Source organism: Nicotiana tabacum, chromosome 24 (assembly GCF_000715075.1).
Source record: "Nicotiana tabacum cultivar K326 chromosome 24, ASM71507v2, whole genome shotgun sequence".
NCBI lineage: Eukaryota > Viridiplantae > Streptophyta > Magnoliopsida > Solanales > Solanaceae > Nicotiana > Nicotiana tabacum.
The window spans coordinates 57,835,187-57,857,986 of NC_134103.1; positions in this window are offsets into that span (position 1 = coordinate 57,835,187).

Sequence of the window (22,800 nt, forward strand, 5' to 3'; positions counted from 1 at the left end):
AGTGGCTTTCTTGAAGAAGAATATTTTTATAGGATTTGGAATTCCACGTGCAATCATAAGCTATGGGGGGTCACACTTTTGTAACAACGCTTTTGAAACTTTACGTAGAAAGTATGGTGTTACTCATAAGGTCACGACTCCCTATCACCCACAAGCTAGTGGTCAAGTGGAAGTCTCCAACCAGGAAATGAAGAGTATCTTGTCTAAAATGGTGAATGCAAATCGGACGGATTGGTCCAAGAAGCTCAATGATGCGTTATGGGCATATAGGACGGCTTAGAAAACACCTATCGGAATATCCCCATACCGGTTACTGTTCGGGAAAGCTTGTCATCTCCGGTAGAACTAGAGCATAAGGCAATATTGGCCTTGAAGAAATTGAATCTTGATTAGGATGTAGCCGGTAACTCTCAAGTTACACATTTGAATGAATTAGATGAGTTCCGGTATCATGCTTATGAGAGTTCGTCCTTGTACAAAGAAAAGATGAAATATCTTCATGACAAGTACATTTGGAACAAAGAGTTCAAAGCCAGTGATCTAGTGTTGTTTTTTAACTCAAGGTTGAGGATGTTTACGGGGAGCTTAACTACAAGTGGAGTGGTCCGTTTGAAATTGTTGGTGTGACAACCTTCAGTGCATTAGATTTGAAGAACAAGAATAATAAAATATTTCGAGTCAATGGTCACCAGATGTAGCACTACTTGGGAAAAGCTGGAGAGACCACGTGGTGGAGGTTATTTACTTCACTTGAGGATGCTATGATATTGCGTCGTGCTGCAACGTTAAATAAGGCGCTTCTTGGGACGCAACCCAAGTTCTTTTCCATTTTCTCTTTTTAGTTAGATGTTATTTGCTGTTTTTAACTTGATTTAAAGTGTGTTGCAGGGATGAGTGTTAGATAAAAAATGGTAAACAAGGATGTGTCGTCAAAACAAGAAATGGGATCGCACTTTTTCTTTTCCAGGCGCAGAAAAAGCATGCCATCACAGAAGCCCTTGTGCGGCTGCAGATTTCCTCTGTGGACCGCACTTCCTGGAGAAAACATAGATGCTAAATGACAAGGTCTCTGAGCTTTTCACCTGTCAGTGCGGGGCAAATGTGCGAACCTCTGGAGAATTGTGCGGCCGCACTTTCAATTGTGCGGACCGCACAAGATATTTAGACCACTGAAGGCCAGGTAGAAGAGTGTGCACCGCACTTGAAATTGTGTGGCCACGCTCGTCTCTTTAACCTTCCAACCTCTCTAAGTATAAATAGAACTTTAGGCCTCATTTTACACTTTTCACACTCTTGAAAAATTACTATTGCTCTGAGAGTTTACCTGAGGGTCTAGCACTTTCAAACACACACCACCATTCGCACCTACTAGGATCTTTGCACATTTACACCATATGGTATGCTTCATTTCATGATAATTTTATTTCATCTTACATTCTAAATTAATTTTTCATTTTAAAGTTCTTTCTAGGCCATCTATTATTATATTCCCTCAATGTGTCCATGTGGGGTAGTTTTGTACTGGGTAATTGATAAAGTATGCTAGATTGGGTTGGGTTAACTGATTTTTATATGAATACCATGTTGGCAAGTAGATTTGAACAAGTTTTTGCAAAACCTAGGTAAAACTTGAGACCTGCCCATTGTGTTCTTGAATGTGCGGCCGCACTTGGATTTGTGCGGTCAGTAGTTTGTTAGTAAAAGCAACTGGTTTGATTAGCATTTCTGCAGCCGCACTTTAATTGTGCAGACCGCAGAATTTCTAGAGAGGCCACAAAGTAGTCCGCACTATCTATCAGAGGCATGCCCTCTAAGCTTCTAAAAGTGCGACCACAGTAATAATAGTGCGAGCCGTAGAGGAATTCTGTGGCCGCAAACGCCCTCTGCAATGTCATTTAGATAAGAAGTATTTTTGTCACGACCCGGAATTCCCACCTTCGGGACCGTGATGGCGCCTAACATTCCACTTGCTAGGCAAGCCAATATTAGAGAATTATTAAGCCAATCCTTATTCAATTCAGTAAATAACAACAAATAAACTAAAATAAAATACATCGAGTGCGGAATAATATAAAAACTTCATCAATTACTACCACCCGGATCTGGAGTCACAATTTACGAACTTCTAGGATTTACCACAAGTGCAAGTCTGAAAGAAAATACAAATATTTGAATGAAAGAAACAGTAAAGAAAAATAAAGAAAAGATAGACAGGGACTTCAAGGTTTGCAAACGCCAACGGATCTACCTTGAGTCTCTGATGAACCAGTCTGAGCTGCTACGCCTCTTGATCAGCTAGGACCAATACCAAAATCTTGTGCAGAGTGCAGTATCAGTACAACCGACCCCATATACTGATAAGTTTCAAGCCTAACCTCGACAAGACACCTACATAACAAACCTGTGCAATTTAACAGTATATGTACAAATAACATCTAAACATGTACTATTGGGAGGGGGAACATGATGAGGGGAATACGAGATAGAGAACTACAACAAAATGGTAACTTGAACAGCCAATATACTATGAACCAATAAGAACAAGTAAATACAGTAAAGGAAAAATGCACGGCATCACCCTTCGTGCTTTTACTCTCAACCTCACCATAAAATCAATAGAAACGACACGACATCACCCTTCATGCATTAACTCTCATAACATGGCGCGACATCACCCTTCATGCATTAACACTCACAATGTAGCACGGCATCACCCTTCGTGCATTAACACTCACGATATGGCACGACATCACCCTTCGTGCATTAACACTCACGACATGGCACGGCACCACCCTTCGTGCATTAACACTCACGATATGGCACAGCATTACCCTTCATGCATTAACACTCACGATATGGCACGACATCACCCTTCGTGCATTAACACTCATAATATGGAACGACATCACCCTTCGTACATTAACACTCACAATATGGCACGACATCACCCTTCTTGTATTAACTCTCTCCCTTACCATAATGCAATGAACAAATAACAACAAGGAGATAGAATAACAAGTACAAGCCTTACTTCAATATTTGGTTCCACAATATCAACCTCAACTTCTGAATCAATACTCAATTATCACCAGAAGATCCGTAAATATGATAAGAACGATCAATTTAATAATACTAGTCTAAACACGGATAACATGAATAAAGGAAGCTATAATTGCAAGAAACCAAGCCCCACCCGCATGCTTTAACCCAACTACAACGCATAAGTACTCGTCACCTCACATATATGTTGTTCCCCAACATTTAAACATGTAGCAAATAGACAAACAAGTCCTATTCCCTCAAGTCAAGGTTAACTACGACACTTACCTGGCTCCGAAGACCAAACTCAAAGCTCAACCACAGTTTTTCCTTTAGAATCCATCTCCAAACCACTTGTATCTATCCACAAATGACTCAATAATATCAATTATTGCTAAAGGAATCAATTACAATGCATAAATTTAGATTTTCCAAACTTTCCCCCCAAAAAGTCTAAAATCGACCCCGGGCCCAGTTGGTCAAAACTCGCGGTTCGGACCACAATCCATTTACCCATCCATCCTCGAGCCCGATTATATAATTAGTTTCGGAATCCGACTCCAAATTGAGGTCTAAATCCCCAATTTGCAAAACCCCCCAATTATTCCTAAATCCCTAGTTTTCTACCATGAAAGAACAAAGATTAGGGCTAGGAATTTAATGGGTGATGATAGAAATGGAAGAAAATGAGTTAAAGAGTACAAACTTATGAATTGGTGTTGAGTTTTTCCTTCAAAATAGCACCTAGGCCGAGCGCTAATGGAGAGTTTATGAAAAATGGGTAAAATCCCATTTTTTTAAATGTTTTAAGGTCTGGGCGTCAGGCCTTCTTCGCGGTCGCGAAGGGCCTGCCGCGTTCGCGATGTGCAGCAGCCCAAAATTGATTTTGTGTTAGCGAGTTCCTCTTTGCGTTCGCGAAGGCTGTTCCCCCCTGTCCTCCGCGTTCACGAGCCAGTGCTTGCGTTCGTGTAGAAGAATGAGTGTCCCCTCCCCAAGGTCCCTCAAGCTTCGCGTTCACAAGAAGCTAGTCGCATTCGTGAAGGGTAAGGCCCATATTGGTTCGCGTTCGCGACCCGTCTACCACGTTCGCGATGAAGAAAATCTTTCCCAGCCTAGTTCACTCTTCGCATTCGCGAGAGTACCTTCGCGAACGCGAAGAAGAACATACCAGATATCAGCTGAAGCAAAACATCAGATTTTTCTAAGTCCAATTCACCCCGTTGCCTATCCGAAACTCACCCGAGCCCTCGGAGCTCTGAACCAAACATGCACACAAGTCCTAAAACATTGTACGAACTCGCTCGTGCGATCAAAACACCAAAATAACGCCTAAAACTACGAATCGGATACCAAATCAAATGAAATTTTCAAGAAAACTTTAAAACATCTATTTTCACAACCGAAGGTCCGAATCACATCAAACTAACTCCATTTCTCACCAAATTTCATAGACAAGTCATAAATATAATAATGGACCTGTACCGGGCTCCGAAACTAAAATATAGACATCAACAAGACCAAGCATCAGTCAATTCTAAAAATTATTAAACTTTCAAACTTTTAATTTTTTTATCAAAATTTATATCTCGAGCTAGGGACCTCAGAATTTGATTTCGGGCATACGTCCAAGTCCCAAATTATGATAAGAACCTACCGGGACCATCAAAATACGGATCCAGGTCCGTTTTCTCAAAATGTTGACCGAAGTCAACTCAAATTAATTTTTAAGGTAGAAATTCTTATTTTTCTCAATTTTTAATATAAAAGCTTTCCGGAAGAACATCCGGACTGTGCACGCAAATCGAGGATGGCCAAAATGAGCTTTTTGAGACCTCAAAATATAGAATTTGGTTCTAAAATATAAGATAACCTATCAGGTCATCATAATTTAAGCCCTTGCACATATGTGCAGAAGTGAGGCCGCACTTGGAATTGTGCAGTTCGCACTTTCACTCTACGTGCCGCACTTAAAATTATGTAGACCACACTTCTCCCATTTCTTCTTCATGTTTAACAAACTGAAACCTCACTGATTCTATGTTGTTCTCACTCACTTACATAAGTCTTCACTATGTTGAATCATGATTTGCAACTAACAATTCTCTTTGTGTTTATATAGACCATGGTACGATCACGAGGTCGAGGTGAATCTACCAAAGGAAGAGGAGAAGCTTCAAAGGGGTGGAGGTAGAGTTACCTTGCCCCCAAGTGTGCAGAAAGCTATATAAAAAAAGACTACAACATGCCGAGGGAGAGGTAGAGACCTCTCCGAGTCTAGTTTATATACCCATCTAAGGAGGCCTCCGATGGAAACTCTGTATCAATTTTGGAGGAGCATATTGAGGAGCAATCTAGGCCACAGGGGCAGTCTGAGCCTCTGGATGTGCCTTCTACATCCCACAACACTTCCCAAGGTTTGTAGAGTGTTAGTCATGAGTCCAATACTGCTACAGGCTCTGATTCTGATGATGCCCCAGATGATGGAAGATGGGGAGCAAGTACACAGGCAGAGTTGGATAGGTCAAAGAAGAAGGAGGCCTAGGGAGATAGATTTGTGAGTCACCAGGAATTTTCTGATTTTCGAATGTAGTGGCCTATTAGGTCCTTGACTCATGAGCAGCAGTTCTTACTCAAAGATCTTGACAAGTACAATCCTGCTGTTTTGGAGCAATTTACAAAAAAGAAAGGGTGGATGCTTTTCATGGAAAAGCTAATGGATGTAAAGGAGAACCTTGTTCTAGAGTTTTATGCCAATACAACGCATATTCTCAAAGGGATAAAGGTCACCAAAGTGCACAACCTAAAAGTGAAATTTGCTCAGTATATTATGAACGCGTACTTGGGGTTTGATGATGTGGAGACAAAAGAGTACTTAGAGAAGTTGGCTCTGAAAGAAGAGGCTAGGCCATGGCGTGAAGAGGTTTTAGCACCGGGACCCACTCCTCCTTGGATTGCTTCTGGGGTGCCTATCCTTCGGAACACGCTGAGTTTCGAGGCCAAAGGGTGGCAGACCATTGTATGCAGCAAGCTTGACCCATGCCTGAATGAGAATAACCTGCCTGTTCCTCGAGCTGTTCTAGTGGCATCTATTATGGCCGGGTACCCGATCAATGTGGGTGCCCTGATGGCAGCCAACATTTCCCTTGTGGCACAGCAGAGTAACACTTCTTACCCTTACCCCATCACTATTACTTAGTATCTGACCGATGACAAGGTAGTGCCCAGGCTATTTTACACCAAGGTCAAGCCGACATGGCCATTTGAGTGGTACAAGCTGCAGGATCCGAGGAACCAGAAGAAGAGTGCTCAGCCTTCTACTACTGCTGGTCAGTCTGATGAGCCAGTAGTGGTAGTTTCTGGTCCATCTGATATTCCATCCACATCAGCTGAGCCTTCTACCAGTGCAGCAGCTACTATGCCCGAGCCACCATCTTCATCTCCTCATACAGCTCCTTCCACAGCTCCTACTGCAGTTCCTACTCTAGCTCCGAGGAATGTGCCACGGCGATCAATATGGAAAGGCAGTTTTGTTGATGCATCCCTCTTGAGAATAAAGAAGAAAAGATATCTTATTTTTAGTAAGAGAATTTGGTCACATATATCTTCTATTTTTACTATGCATACTTGGTCTATTCCTTTCCCACAGGCCCACTATCTGCTTTGCGAGTCTCCCAGATATTGGCAAGTCTCAACAACTGGATATAGGTAACTACTTCAAAGCTGTTTGATATATGCAGTGCTGTTGCAGGGCAGACATCTACACAAGCACCCCGACATCCCTCTAACATTGATGAGAAGTTGAGCAAAATCTTGGACAACTAGAAGGTGATTATTATATATACATTGGTACGACATGGTGCTATGATTGAGAGGTTGACCAAGTAGGTTAAGAAGATGAAGAAGTCCCAGGCCAACAAGAAGTCAGTTGATGAGCTTCGGACTGAGGTGACACGGCTAGCTACAATCGGAGATTTGCCATTTGACATGTTGTTTGACCCATCCCAGCCCCACCCAGATCCATCTACACAGGATGCTCTCGCTGCTCTGACTGAGGAATAGTGCCTTGCCACCGACACTGCCAACGTAGTGTGTGCGATGTTCACTTCTCCATACACTCGCAGACTTGATGATGACATTCAGTTGGTTGTGCCAACTGGGACTGATGCTGCTAGGGACACAGTTATGACTGAGGACACTTAGGCAGTTTCTTCGCGCTTTCTACTTTTGTTCTTATTTTGTTAAGCATTGAGGACAATACTTATTTTTATTCAAGGGGGAGGGGTGGAGATTATTTGATACATTGGATACATTTGGATACTCTAGAATTTAATAATTGGATGATTATGCTTTATTTTTATTTTATTATCTTTAGTAGTTGTTACTTTCATTAGCTTCTTAATTTGTTTACCTTTGATTTTATTTATGTAGTAGCTTTTATGTTTTTCTTAGTAGTGTGGATAATAGGCCTTCGATTTTCTTAATGCCACGGTTCTTTCCAAAGGTGGTCTTTTTGTGACCGAATGATTCTTCCCGAGGATGGATGGTATGACAACTTTCTTAAGGGAATGAGTTCGTTTTGTATTTAGGTAATAATAGTAGTAAGTAGTAATGAATAAAATCCCTAATCAAGTCATTATCTAAAAAATTTTATTCATGATTCATTTGGCACCAACACACTTAACTACATGCTTGTGACTTGAAATAAGGTTTTGGAAGAAAATAATTCTACTTAGTGACTTTGTGGTTCTTGAGTTGACTTTGATAATTATTAAGTGGTTAATTGTACCACAATGATCTTTAACTTGATTGTGATCATTGTAGGCTTTAGACTCTATCCTCTTTTATGGTCTAGTTGTATCAGGGGTGAGGTGATTTTTGTTGCTAGTGCAAATACTTGAGTGGATAGTCTAGAACTTGCCTCGAATGTGTTTCAAGGCAAAAATCTTGGTTTGCTTGGTTTGGAAGATGATTGTAGGCTTTCCTTGGTCCGTTTGAGCTTTCTATTGCTACCCTATGTTTGTTATCCCTAGTCAACACCTTTGACCCTTTAGCCTTTCTCTATTGGTAACCATGCTACAAGCTTTTACCCATTTTGTCTATAATCCTCTCTTGGCACCTGAATCTTCCTTAATACTCTTATGTAATAAGTGACTTAAGGCATAAGTTTGGGGGAAATGGGGAAGTTGAGGAATCTAAAAGAGGTATCAATATACCAAAAAGAGAGAAAAGAAGTGATCTTTATGAAAAGAGAAGGCAAGAAAAGAAAGAGCAAAAGGATAATGCCAAAAAGAAAATAAAAAGGGAGATTGATGAAATCAAAAAAAGGCAACTATCTCTAGAATGAGCATCAAGGGAGAAAAAGAATGAAATAAAAAGTAAAGAGTGATGGCAAGTCTCTCTAGCCTCCAAGAAAAAAAAGAAATGCCTCTAAGGGTTTAGTAAGTGTGTGCCAAGAAATGAAAAGTGGAGTGCTTAAGGAAGGTTGTAACCACTTATCCCATATGGTATCCTACCCCAATTCAAAAGCCTTCATTACAACCCAAAAGAAGTCCTACTTGATTTTGAACCGAGTGAGCTTATATTAGTGAAGATCTACATGAGAGTCAAGCCTATGGTACTAGAAGTTTTACTTGTGCCATTCCTTTGTGAGAGAAGAGTGAACCCTTCATTGCTCTAGAAATTGAGTGTTAATTCTTGAAGTGGGCATGGCAAATGGAAGGTAGAAGAGGAAGATATTGGAGTCCACCATGATTTACATGATAGAACAAAATTCCTTGATGAATAAAATCAATTCTTGAAGCTCAAATGTCACACTAAAGTTATATGCACGTAACATATGTTTTGTCACCTTGTTGAAAATGCATGAGTATTATGGGTAATTATTTGTCCCAACTAAGTATGAATGACATACTATTGACTCTTTGAAATGACCTTTCACTTGGAGGAGGTGAGAACTAATCTATTTTCTTGAGGACAAGCAAAGACTTAAGTTTCGGGGAGTTGATAAGTGTGGATTTTAACCACTTATTAGTACCTTCTTGCTTTAGTTTTAGTCCGAAAGTATTGATTTTCATTCCCAAAACTAATGAAATCATATAAATTGCAGGCATGTTGGAGGATTGGAGATTAATAAAGAAATTTAACTTAAAAAAGAGTATTCCAGCTCAAAAAGGCAAGAAGGATATTTGTAGGAAGAAGTGCGGTCCGCAGATGATTATGAGGTCCGCGGAATTTGAAGTGCGGCCATAGAACAAACCTTTAAGCCTCTGAGGAGTTTTGAAGAAGCACAGTCTGCACATCAAATTGTGCGGCCGCAAAAACTGGTAGCACTAACAAAGTTTGAAAAGTTCAGAGAAGGTGCAAAAAGAAAAAGTGTGAAGCCTCGTGGAAGTGCGGGTCGCAATCAAATTATGCGGCCGCAGAAGCTGAAGTGCAGCCGCAGATGAAATTATGTAGCCGCAGATGTCTTGTTGATGTAAGAGCAAAATACGTGTGGTCCGCACATGGAATTGTGCGGTCATAGAACCTCCCGAAGGGCATCTTTGTTAGCGATTTTCTGGATACTATAAATAGATGGGAAACACTTTTTAGGGCAAGTTTTGTATTCATAGCAACTGTAGCGGTTATATTTTATCCTTCTGGGAAATTTGTGACCAAAATTGAAGAAGACTCATTAGTTTTATCAATTAATTGTAGTTTATGGCTTGGATTACTTCTTCTACTTTGTTTTCTTTGCTTTCTAGCATGAGTAGCTAGATTTTAACCAGGGTTGTGACTCAACCCTAGTGTGTAAATATTATGGGTTATTAATTATAATGCGTGTTTATGATTGGGTATTTGTTATTTAGCCTTGCTTATGCATTATATCTAGAATTAATGGTTGCAAACATTGATTCATGCCTATTTGACTTAGTTCTTACTTGAGAAAGAATAACTTAGTCTAAGAAATCTTGGCTAACAAAAAATTGAGCTAGTTAAGGTTTTGGTAATTTGATTAAAGTGTTTTAAACTAGAGATAGGGAGAACCCGACTTGGACTCATATTAATTGTTTGGATTGCTACCCAATTGGACTTGAGAAAGCCAATTTGGGCATAACCACTATATAACTCAGAGGTATTGAGAGTTGTAATACACCCCGATCTGCAAAACAAACATTAACTTAGTATACCCATTAGGTTTGCACCTAGGTGAAGGTTACACCCCTAGGCTTTTTCTCATTTGTTTAAAAGCACCAAAAACAATTACTCTCTCTCTAGTTGCTTTTAATTAGTTTTATCTCTTAGCGTTAATTTGGACAACAACAACTTTTGGTTTGGAAGTATAAATTGGTTATTTCATGTCCTCTCTTCAAGTATCCACTTCAACACCCATTATAAACCCCCTGAGGAATTTGACCCCGACTCTAGTTAGGTATTATAATTGCAACAATCGTTTCCACTCATTATTGAGTGCGGATTGAACATGGATCACACACCAACTAACTCAAGTCATTCAAAACTAATTCGATACACACCCGAAACTCCCTCGAGCCCATCCGGCTCCAAACCAAACATGCACACAAGTATAATTTCATCATATAAACTTGATCGCTACCTCAAATCATCAAAATAATATCAAATACATGAATTGGTCATTAAAACTTCATGATTTTCAACTTGAAAACTCATTTTCACAATTTTTCACATACGCCGTAATGCGCTTGGGTCACTCTAGACCCCTATAAAACGTGCATAAAGGTTCTAAAACACCATACGAACCTACCAAAATTGTCAAAATACTGATTCAGGATTGTTTACCAAGAATGTTGACCGTGGTCAACTCAAACGTCATTTTAAGCCAAAAATCACTTTTTTCAAATTTTTACGTAAAAACTTTTGGGAAAATGACACGACCATGCATGCAAATCAAGAAACATCAAATGGAGCTAATGGAGGTTTCAGAAAATGAAAATGAAGGATAGTACTCAAAATGACCTATCGGGTCATCACATAAATATTGGAAAACCTTTATTTTTCCTGATTTTTCTGCTAGTTTCTCTCTCTTCTCTCTGTCACTCACCCACTCGACCATGGTGGTTTCCGGCATCCCCAACAAGAATCAAGCTTCGATTTTGGGTTGAATCGTCTATATAGACCCAACAAGCACTGTATATTTTCTCAGAACTTGCCAATTTTGGGTAAATCCTAAATTTTTATTTTTTCATTTCTTACAATTGTTATTTGGGTTTTGTAAGGGGATTTGTACATGGCATTTGCCATTTCGAATTGGTTGTGTATAACCATATCTTATATTGCATGGGTGGTTATATTTCCTTGTTCGACTATCTTTGGGCTCTATATTTTAAATTTTCGTCGATCTAACAACCTAATATTTATTAATAAACCTGTGGTCGATTGTCGTCTAATCATAATGGTGGGGAGGAGGATAAAAATGGTGATGATGCTCCAGAGGTAGATGAAAATAGTGATGATGCTCCAGAGGAGGATGAAAATAGTGATGTTACTAAGGAGGTTGATAAAAATGTTGAAGAAGAATAAGATGATGATGATGATGATGATGATGACAAAGATGATGAACAAGCTGGAGATGGTAAAGATGAATTAGAAAGTGAAAAAGATGGAGCAGGTGAAAGTGATTAGGATGTTCCATCAATTCCTGTATTTGTAAGGGCGATCGATGCATCTAAATACAAATTCCTGTCTAATTGATGTTTGAATTGGTCATGAGACAAATATTATTTTTGTGAACTAGTTATAATTTATGATATTTGGATTTACCTTTATGTAATGATACTACCTTTTTGTCGATTACCTATTGTTGCTGTAATTTTTATTTTGTCACGACCTAACCCACCAACCAGTCGTGATGATGCCTAACTCACTTTCTAGGCAAGCGAAGCATAATAAGAACGAAATACCAATACGGAGATGACAAAAATGATACAAGTCAATGTATCAACATAACATAATAACGCTAATACATGATAAATCCCCCTAGAACTGGTTAATACAGAGTCATGAGCTCTAAAACGGAAATACAAGTCTGAAAGGCTAAATACCAATACTATCTGAAATAAAGACAATAGTACAATATGGAAAGAAATGCCAAGACTGCGGTCGAGAATTCAACTCTACCTCGTCTCTCAGTGATCAACTCAGCTATAAGCTTCACTACTGATGACTGGGTCCTGGATCTGCACAATTAAGTGCAGAGTATAGTATAAGTACAACCGACCTCATGTAATCAGCAAATATCATAACTAACATCAGCGAGGTACTAGAAGCAAGAATTATAAATGATACTTGCTAATCACCTGTACTATTCATGAATTTAACAAGTACAAAATAATAATATGATTAAGTCATAAAGCACATAAAGAACCATCTTGGTGTACACAATTACTTAAGTACTCTGCTCAGTCAATGATCCAGCATATATAGATGATATGCAAGTAAATCAATTAAATAACCAAGGAAATTGTAAGTAAAGATGAAATGCAATAACCAAAACAAACACTAGCCAGACTTTCCTCAGAATCTCAATACTCAACCAAACCACTGATCAATTTTTCTCAATCCGCATGTACACCATCAAGAAGAAACATGAAAGGGTGACCCTAGGGGGATGGATCCATATCCACACACTGCACAGCTTAGTCACGTGCAATAATCATAATCCGCTCGACGTGGTCACAAACTCAATATCATAATCCGCCCGGCGTGGTCACAGGCTCAACAACACAAACTGCCCGGCTGTCACAACCCAAAATCCCAACTCATCATGACGGCGCCTAAGATATTACTAGGCAAGCTAACGATCACACAACGACTACACATGTGAATTAAAACATAATTTAATAAGCTCAAAAGTGGAAAGTCTCATAAATATCTTATAAAACAACTTTAACTTTACTACAACCATCCCAAAATCCTGGTGTCACTGAGTACATGAGCTACTAAGTATCAACAAAGTGTGAAACTCTAGTACAACTGTCTGAGAAAATAGAACAGTACTGAATAAAATAAAAGGAAAGAGAGTCAAGGTCTGCGGACGTCATAGTAGCTACCTCGATGTCTCCGAGCAGGTACTAGCACCATATCTAACATTCACCGCGTCCAGATACACTTGGATCTGCACAAACAGAACGGGTGCACTCCAATGTGACAAACTAGCCCTAATGAACCCTTTATCAAGAAGCTCATGAATCTATTCTTTTAATTCCTTCAACTGTGCTGGTGCTATACGATACAGAGGAATAGAAATGGGCTGAGTGTCGGGCACCAAGTCAACAAAATCAATGTCCCTATCGGGTGGCATGCCTGATAGGTCTGCAAGAAACGAAAAGTCTCAAACTACAAGAACGGAATCAATGGTAGGAGTATCAGCACCAACATCCCTCACAAAGGCCAAATATGCCAAACATCCCTTCCCAACTATCCGTTGGGCGTTCAAATATGAAATCACTCTACTGGGAACATAATCCAAAGAACTTCTCCACTAAATCCTAGGTAATCCCGGCATCGCCAATGTCACGGCCTTAGTGTGACATTCAAGAATAGCATGACACGGTGACAACCAATCCATGCCTAGAATCACGTCAAATCAACCATACTAAGTAGTAAAAGATCAACTCTCATCTTCAATCCCCCAATAGTCACCACACACGACTGATACACATGGTCCACCATAATAGAATCACCCACCGGCGTAGATACATGAACAGGTGTAACTAAGGAATCACGGGGCATATCCAAATAACGAGCAAAGTATGATGATACATATGAATTGGTGGAACCATGGCAAATAATATGGAAGCATCTCTGTGGAACACCGAATTAATACTTATGATCACTGCGTCTGAAGTAACAACCTCTGGCCTGGCGAGAAAAGCATAGCATCGAGCCTGACCACCACCTGATCGACCTCCCCCTCTAGGGTGACCTTGAGCTACCCGAGTCCTACCCGAGCTAGCTGAGCGGGTTGTGAAGTAACTGGTCCGGAAGTCATAGCCTGACCTCTCTACTAAACTGGACCTCCCATAAGGCGGGTACAATACCTCCTCACATGCCCGAACTCTCCACACTTGAAGCAACTCTGATCTGATAATGGCGGCGGGGAATGAATGAAACCCCGAGAAGCAGAGTAACCACTAGAAAGACCTGGTACAGATGAACCCTGAACTGATGGAGCACAAACTCTGAGCTGTGAGGGAACTGAAAGATGACTGACTTGGATGAGCACTGTATGAACCATAACCAACTGATGCACCATGATGAACCGGACGAGCCATCTGAGCGGGCCTAGAAGGACGAACCCTGATGTGGTGGGACAGTCCTCCAGATGAGGCACTGGCGAAACCACCTAAACCACGATGCCTCTTGTCCTCCCTCTCATTGCGCTCCTAACTGCAAACCATCTCTAGACGTCTAGCAATATCGACCACCTCGTCAAACCTCTCACCCGACGTAATCTCCGGAGTCATAATGAATCGTAGTCCATAGTGTAGGCCATAAATGAACCTCCTATTCCTCTGCCTCTCAGTGGGAACCAACAATACCGCATGATGATCCAACTCTGAGAATCTCATCTCATACTGGGTCACTAACATACCCTCCTGGCGTAGCAGCACAAACTGTCTACATAACTCCTCTCTGCGAGTCTGTGGAACAAACTTCTCTAAGAAGAGAATTGAGAACACATGCCACGTAAGTGGTGCGGCACCGGTTGTCTTGCTTAACTCATAGGCCTCCCACCATCTGTAGCTGCCCTTGTCAGCTAAAATGTAGTAAATGAAACTCTACTAGTCTCCAAATAAACGTTATTCGAAGAATCCGCTGAAACCTATCTATATAATCCTAAGCATCCTCTGACTCAGCCCCACTGAACTCTAGAGTCTTAAACCTCCCAAACCTCTCTAGTCCCTTCTCCTCCTCATCACTCATAGGTGGGCCAACCTGGGCCCGAGAAGCTACAACCGGCTAGGCTGGTAGTACCCCCGGTGTCTGGAGTCCTTAAGCTACCTGCTCTGGAGTACGGGGGGTGGTAGTCTGAGCACCTCCCTCGGCCTGAGAAGCGGCTGGTGCAGCCGAAACCAAAACCGCCTGACACGACTCGTGCATACAGTCAATATATGTGACAAAGCCTCCTGAAGGTCTGAAATCACAATGGGCACCGCTGGTGCCTGAGCGGGTCCCGCCTACTCAACCACATCTGGTATCTGCTTCTCAGTTGGAGCAACTAGTGGCTACATAAGTGCTCCTCTAGCTGCAGTACGAGTGGCACCTCGGCCTCTACAGCAACACCGACCTCTCACGGACCTCACTGGTGGTATTGGTGGCCGTCCACCTGATCTGGTCGCATGTATCCTCACCATATATGAGAGAATAGAAGAATAGAAGTTTAGTTTCTAGAATCAACAAATCCGCACGATAAGAGTAAAAGGAAGTGAAGTTTCCTAATGATTCGGTAGCCTCTCGAAGATAAGTACAGACGTCTTCATCTCGATCTGCAAGACTCTACTACTAGGCACGATTCAAAATCTAAGTAACCTAGTTCTCTGACACCAACTTGTCATGACTCAAAATCCCAACCGGTCATGACGACGCCTAATACATTACTAGGCAAGCCAACAATCACATAACGAATATTTAGGTGTCAACATAGTTTGAAACTCTAGTACAACTATCTGAGAAAATAGAACAGTACTGAATAAAATGAAAAGAAGGAGAGTCAAGGTCTTGGGAATCATAACAACTACCTCAAAGTCTCCGAGCAGGTACTAGCACTAGATCTAGCAATCACCGCATCCAGATGTACCTGGATTTACACACAAAGTGCAAAGTGTAGTATGAGTACAACTAACCCAATGTACTAAATAAGTAACATGACTAACATTGGGCTAAAAGCAGTGACAAACTCAAAAGTATACAGTCAGAACCAAAATAATGATAATACATATATAACAAAGAAAAAGACAGTAATAACTCAGAGAAACTTTCATATTCAGCTCGTTCACAGTATAGAAATTTAGGCATGCTTTCAAGTTAAACAATTTAAGCCCAATACTGATAAAATATGCCAAGTACTGCTAGCATAAGGAATGTTACACCTCTATGCCTACATGTCTAATATGCATGTCAAATGTAATGTATTACAATGATAATCCCAGGTACTCACACTCTCAGAGTACTCAATCTGTCTATCTCAAATTCCCATGCATCATACACAATAACTCAGCACTGTACGAGTTCCTGGACTCAATGTCGCTCACCAAAGCACGTGTATATAAATCACTATGCTTGCGCTCACTAATATAAAGCCTATAAGGCCTGCTGTGGTGTGTAGCCTGATCCACAATAATAAATAAGCCAATAAGGACTACTGCGACGTGCAGCCCGATCCATAATAATAATAATAATAATAGTAATAAAGCCAATATGGCTTGCTGCGACGTGCAGCCCGATCCACAGTAACACTTATAACACGGCTCCCAGGCCCACCTCTGTTACCAATCTCTCAAGTCTCAAGGCTCACAACCTCGTACTACTCAGCCCAAACAATAATAATATGTGATGTAAGAGTAAATGATAACAGAGACTGAGATATGATATGCAAATGACGGATCATGATTGAGCACATAATTACAATTTAAGCAGGTAACTCAAAACAGCATAAATAACCTCGCTAGGCCTTAATAGAATAAGAACATAGCCTAAACATATTTTTCTAACACGAATTACAGTTCAATTACTCTAACAAGTAAGGATTTCATGGATAGAACAAGATTTGCTAACAACACAGTCTAAAAGAATTAACCGAATCATGAATACCACGTTGCACGCCCACATGGCCGTCACCTAGCATGTGCATCACCCCAACACAAACCATATAACACGTTTTCCAGGGATTTGTACCCTCTGTTCCAAGTTTAGAAGTGTTATTTACCTCAAAGTGCGCAACTCAATACTCTAACAAACCTTTGCCTCGCGAATCGGCCTCCGATCAACTTAATATAATCAATACATGTTTTAGGAATTGATTCCATACGATAAAGCTAAGTTATTTAACCAAATTTAAAAAGTCAACCCAAAAGGTTCACCTCGGGCCCACGCCTCAAAACCCGACAAAATTCCCAAATTCCGAACACGCATTCAATAACGAGTCCAACCATAAAAAAATTATTCAATCCCCAAATCTTACTCTCCAATACCTAGTCCAAAATTCCACAAATTTCACCTCACAAACACATAATCTAGGTGGAAAAATCAATGGGTATTCAATATTAATGAACATAAGTGATCTTAAGTTGCTTACCTAGTGAATTATAGTGAAATCCCTCTCCAAAATCACCACTACTTGAGCTTCTAAAGTCCAAAACAGAGAGAAATCTCTAAACCCTCGTTTATATCATTCTGCCCAGCATTCCCGCTTCTGCGGGCTCATCAGCCGCACCTTGGCTCCGCTTTTGTGGCAAAACACGTCGCTTCAGCAAAATTTCATTAACCTTCCCGACCAGCCGCTTCTGCGGTCCATGGTCCGCTCCTGCGAGACCTCACCTGTGCATCACCTCCGCTTCTGCGACCCTAGCTTCCCCTGACCAAAATCCGCATCTGTGGCAGCTTCATCGCATCTGCGGGTTCTAAGATGCAGAAATAACCTCGCACCTGCGACCACTGCCCATCCTGGCCAGAACCCCGCATCTGCGCCTTTCTGTCCGCATCCGCGGCTCCGCACCTACGGCCAATCCCATGCAGGTGCGGTTGCACCAGAACTGGAGCTAATAGGAAATCCTCAAGTCCAAAACTCAATCTGCTTCCAATCCGAATCACACCCCAGTCCCCCGGGACCCCATCCAAACATACCAACACGTCCTTAAACATGATACGAACTTAGTCGAAGCCTCAAATCACATCAAACAACATCAAAAATATGAATCACACCACAATTCAAGCCTATTGAAACTAATGGATTTCTAACTTCTAAAACCAATGTCGAAACCTATCAAACCAATTCCGATTGACCTCAAATTTTTCACACAAGTCATAAATGACCCAACGGACCTATTCCCACTACCAGAAAAAAAATTCATGCCCGGTATTAACAAATTCAACTCTCGGCCAACCTTCTCAACCTTCCAAACCTTCAACTTTCCAACTTTTGCCAATTCAAGCCAAAATGACCTACGGACCTCCAAATCAATATCCAGACATACTACTAAGTCCAAAATCATCATACGAAGCTATCGGAACCATCAAAACTCCATTCCGGAGCCGTTGATAGATAAGTCAATATCTGGTCAACTCTTTCAACTTAAGCTTCCAACCATGGGACTAAGTGTCCTAATTCATTCCGAAATATCCCCGGAACCAAACCAACCACCCTGACAAGTCACATAACCATAAATAAATATAGAATAAGCAGTAAATGGGGGAACAAGGCTACAATACTCAAAACGATTTATCGGGTCGTTAAACAAGCGTGGTCACAGGCTCAACAACACAATCCGATCGGTGTGGTCACAGACACAATAACACGATCCACTCTGCATGGTCACAGGCACAATACACAATCCGCCCGACGTGATCGTAGGAACAATATCACAAGCCGCACGGCGTGGTCACGTGCTGCTACTCCAAACCATATCACATAGAAAATAAATATACAAGAATACATGTATATGATCAATTAATATCAGATTTCATACTCCTAGACTGGTATAAATGACATGCTTAGGTGTATGCATGTGCAAAGGTGCTATCATAGCTCAAATTGGCAATTTCATCTCGGAAATAACAATTAAAAAGCTCAATCAGGATATTAACCTTTATGTAACCTCAAACATGGATCAAATAGCTCATAACATGGTTACAAATATGAGAAATATCATAGCATAAAGCTTACCAATTAATTCAAGGCATATCATAGCTAAGCACTACCCCGAGCATTCCGGAGATAAGTCAACAATTGTTGGCTTATCTGAAATAGGATATTCGTCTCTTAGATGGCGTTATGCTGAAGGCACAAGATATTTATTGGAATCTGTACAAAATAGAAGGATAAATACCTTGGTGCTCGTACATAGACTCAACCCCACACATATGCGCCACCCATTGCATGTAGCTATCATAAATAACTCAAGCAACTAGTATCTCAATTAAGTTTAGGTAAGATACTTACCTCAAGCAAGCCAAATAAGTATTTTCAGAAGGCCTTCCCGCATGAATCAACCTCCGGACGACCTGAATCTAGCCAAATTAACTTAATATAATCAATAAAAGCCATAGGAACTGATTCTAAATAATAAAGCTAAGATCTTTGACCAAAATCAAAAAGTCAACCTTGGGCCAGCACCACGGAACCCGACCAAACTCACAACTTCCGAACACTCATTCTGATATGAGTCTAAATATATGTGTTTAATCCAAATCCGACCTCAAATTGACCCTCAAATCACCAATTTAAGCTTTAGAAAAGTCTTTACTAAAATACCCAATTTCTTCACTTTAATTCACCAATTAAATGCTAAAATCAAGGTTGGAATCATGAAATATAAAGAAAACCGAGTAAAAACAACTTACCCTAATCGTGAAAATCCTTTCCAAAATCGCTCAAAACTGAGCTCACTAAGTCAAAATGTGATAAAATAACCAAAACCCTCGAAATGAGATGTTAAATAGTCTGCCCAGGCATACCCTTCACAATCGCGGGACAATCTTCGCAGTCGCGAAGCACAACCAAACACTGCCCAGGAAAAGCCCTTCGCAAACACGATATCCAGTCCGCGAACGCGATGCACTCAACCTCTAAGCCTACACGAACGCGGCCTTCTTCTTGCGATTGCGAAGGATAGAAGCCTGACACCCCAGCTGGACTCCCCTTATGCGCGAACGCGTCTACCCTCATGTGATCGCGATGGCCACTGCCACCCAAAACTTCATGAACGTGAGCTTCCTTCCGTGAATGCGATAAACAACCACCACTTCCAACACATATATCCTACGCGATCGCGATTGCCTTCTCGCAATTGCAAAGAAGAAAATCAGACATCAGAAATAAATAATGCCAAAACATGGAGAAATGGTCTGAAACCCAACTGAAACACACCCGAGGCCTCGAGGACCCCCTCCAATCACACCAACCAATTCCAAAACATAACATGGACTTACTTGAGGCCTCAAATCACACAAAACAACATCAAAACCCACGAATCACACCTCAATTCAAGCCTAAGAAACTAATCCAACTTTCCAAATTCAAAACTTACGCCGAACATGCCTAATCACCTCGGAATGGCCTCAAAATTTGGATGCGAGTCCCAAATGACACAAAGGACGTATTCTAATTTCCGAAACCACAATCCAAATCTAACATCATCAAAGTCAACTCTCGGTCAAACCAATCAACCTTTCAAACCTTTAATTTTCTAACTTTCGCCAAAAAGCACTAAATCAACCTACGGACCTTCAAATCTACATCCAGACATATGCCTAAGTCCAAAATCACCATATGAAGCTATTAGAACCATCAAAACTCTATTTCGAAGTCGTCCACCCAAAAATTAAACTCCGATCAACTCTTACAGCTTAAGCTTCCAACCTTGGGACTAAGTATCCCAATTCTCTCCAAAACTTCTCCGAAATCAAACCAACCACCCCGGAAAGTTACATAACCTCAAATACACATAAGTAAAGCATCAAATAGGAAAAATGGGACTAAGGTACTCAAAATGACCGGCATGGTCGTTATATATTTCGATGCACTTCCATTTTCTATTATAATAAGCTAGAGATTGCGTAATAAACAATGTGTCTAGTAATAAACTAGCTTCTTGGATGCGTAATAGACATTGCCTCGATTAATAAACTAGCTATTAGTTGCGTAATAGACTCAAACATGTGTCTAATAACTTCATCAAATATCACACTACCAAATAAACTGTTTAATGTCCTTCATTCAGTAGAACTTACATGATCCAAAACACTTCTAACAAAGGAAACTTAGAATAATCAAACTATTCCTACCAACAAACCAACATTTCTTCTCATTTCATCACCCAAGCTGCCACGAATCCGATAGCGACTACAAGAGCATAATATTGACCAACGGAAAGCGTGGGAGTAAAAAAGGAAGAATTTAGAATCTAAACACGTCTTCTAGCCCTCTCCAAAAGGAGAGCCTCCACTTATTCAAACTCATTTGCTTCATCTTAACTATCTCTCCAACATAATCTTCTATAGGAATATGCCCTGCCTCCAGTTCAATCCTTCCCTCAACATCATCTTCTACATGAACATCCATTGCTAAAATATTTTCAAGCTCAACCATCTTTATTTGCAAAAAATGTTCTTTTACGCTTAAGAGCATCCTTTTCATACTTCAAACTGCTGATAAGGTCAGAAATCCTTAGATCTAGCAAATCATCATCTCATTCTCAAAATCGACATCATTTACCCTATCCAACAAAATCAAAAAAAATTTACCACTAAACTTGAAATTCTAAAAATGAAAATGTTAAATTTATCTTACACTAGTCAAGTAGTCTGCGCTTCACGCGGTCATAAAAGAAAATATATCATATGATCATGTTATAAGCTTAATCGAGAGAGACAACAACAATAACAACAACAACAACAACCCAGTATAATCCCACTACTGGGGCCTGGGGAGGGTAGTTTAATTTGTACGCAGACCTTACCCCTACCCTGGGGTAGAGAGGCTGTTTCCGATAGACCCTAGGCTCCCTCCCTCCAAGAACTCCCCACCTTGCTCTTGGGGTGACTCGAACTCACAACCTCTTGGTTGGAAGTGGAGGGTGCTCATCACTAGAGCAACCCACTCTTAATCGAGAGAGAAAGATACAATTTATATGCGTCATATACAAATGTACATATTTTCGTGGGTACTCCAAAATCCTGTGTTATATTAGCAGCCATATAATTGGAAGAAGTTTAACTACTTATGCAGCTCTTCTTTGTCAATTGTCAATACATACAGCTCACAATAGGTTTTCATATTTTGTGAAGCACTTAGAACTATCTCATCAAGACGATCCAAAAGAAATGTGAGTTATTTGTCAACTTGCAGAAAAGTTCAATCCTTCCATTTTCATATTTTTGTTCATAGAAAGTCGTAAATACATTGAAAGATTTATGTCATTAAAGTACTTATGAATTGCGTATATCTTGCAATGAGCAATCCCTCATATTTCCCTACCTTGAATATAATATTTCGTTCTTCCTTTTTCTTTCATCAACTTCGATCTTCTCCTGAGAATCCATATCCCAGGACTCTTTTCAGCAGTCCAACTTAGTCGATCATTATCCATGTTCATCTTCCCTTAAACACTTTTTTTAAACTAAGAAATCCATGTTCAAGAACACAAACCTATACAAATACACTATCTCAACTTCACAGTGATGTCGACACTCACAAAATAAATTATCATAGAAGAAAAATGACTCATTTTGACTGTTAGAAGCAAGAACACGACAAAAAGGAAGAGACAGAATAACTTGGGATTAACTGATCTTGGGTTTTAGGCGTAGATGAAATCCTCACATAAAGAGCATTAGCAGCGTCCCACAGCCAAATTGAAAAGTTGTAACAGTTTCATGCAGAGGCGGATCCAGGATTTAGAAGCTCCATGTGCCACAAATTTTGAACGTAGTCATGTTACAATTTACATTATCTAAATAGGGTATAAATTTAATCAGTTTGATCTATTTGGGTTTCGGTCAAGATAATTCGTTTTTGGAGATAAT